Source organism: Ceratotherium simum, chromosome 13 (assembly GCF_057802395.1).
Source record: "Ceratotherium simum simum isolate JZ-2026a chromosome 13, ASM5780239v1, whole genome shotgun sequence".
NCBI classification, from domain to species: domain Eukaryota; kingdom Metazoa; phylum Chordata; class Mammalia; order Perissodactyla; family Rhinocerotidae; genus Ceratotherium; species Ceratotherium simum.
In genome coordinates, this window is record NC_141912.1 from 61999279 (window position 1) to 62000949 (window position 1671).

The following is a 1671-nucleotide window of genomic DNA, read 5'->3' on the forward strand; positions in this document are numbered from 1 at the left end:
CACACCGCTTGTCAGGCCATGCTGTGGTGGCGTCCCACATAAAGTGGAGGAAGATGGGCATGGATGTTAGCTCAGGGCTGATCTTCCTCACACACACAAAAAAGAAATTTGCAAATTAGAGCTGAGTTATGCAAAAATATAGGCATGATACGTTCATTGAAAATATAAATTCCTGCTTCAGGAAGATTACAGAAATATTCCTATATTATTTTTCTTCTATAATTCCACAAATTTTGTGGATATGCATAAGATATCCTATTAAAATAGCAGTAAAAAGGCACTTTAATTGAAAATAGTATGTGTGTGTGTTAATATTTCTTTTTTAACTTGGCATTTTAGTTACTTTGAATATTAGTAATGATGTTTGAAAATGAAGTGAGGGCTTGAGTGCTGTAATACCATCTGATCTATACTAAATAGAGGCAAAATAAAAATCTATTTCACAATTCCATGCAAGAGAAACAGGTTGGAAGATGCATATGTGATACAACCAATTCCTGTTTAACACTTGAATGGAGGATAGGCACTGAATGGTGCCCACACAGGCCCTCATGAAGAATGCAGATGTAGAGATTGCGTCCAGAATATGGGAGTGGGAGGAATCCTTCAGTCTGTTCTCACCAAATCCCTTCTGGGTCCTGGAATACCTTTCTGTCATCACTTTTGAAAGCCACAGGGAAGTTCCTATTCCAATATTTTCATGGGTGCATGGTATCTAGGGAGATTCCATTTTATGAAGGGTAAAGGATGGACTGTAGAAATGAAGACATCTTTCTTTGTTTTGTTTCCATTATTGAACTCAGTATTACTAAAAATGAATGAATGAAAGGAATGAAAATTAGAGATCTGCATCTGTCACTGACTCTGGATAAATAAGAATTATCTGTATTCCAGGTCTCCATGTGTGGGGATCATAGTGTGTCAACTTTGTGACTCAAAACGTTGTCCTAACTATAAACAAGAAAATTAAGATGTGTCGTTGGACGTCCCATAGCATCCAGTGTCACTGAGTGTCATTAGCAAGACTAGAAGTAGAACTATAAATACCAGTTCAGTATATCGACAAAACAAAAGAAAAAAAAAGGGGACATGGGGTGGGGACAGGAAGAATGGCTTGTGTTTTGCACAAAAAAATACATAAACCGTCTGTGTGACTTATAAAAAATAAGAAAATGAGAAGCTTTTATTACTATGATATTCATTTCAAGTTGTAATTTTCATATCATATTAACACATATTTTTATTTATTACACTTTAGGCACTTTTCCTGGTGATGAAAACTCATTCCAGAACTTGAGCTTTCCTTTTTATAAATCAAAGCGGCGTATAGTTACGGCATCATAAAAAAGATGTTAAACTGGCAAACAGGTTTTACTGGAGTTTACACACATCGCTGAAGAATAACAAGACCAACAGTTCAGGGCATTTACTTGAAAAAGAACACTTGCTGAGACTTTCTGCCGAATGTGATGAATTTCAGATGCACAAACTTTACAATCGAAGCTCTGATACTGCTGTCTGTTTGCAATATAAGCATTTTTTATAAGTGTCACAGTTATTTAGACTCTAAACTCTCTATTTTATTCCTTTACTGACAAAATAATTCCTATCTCAAAGCAGAGAGATTCTTAAAGTTATTTTAGAATCTGCCATGTCCTGGTCCCCTCATAA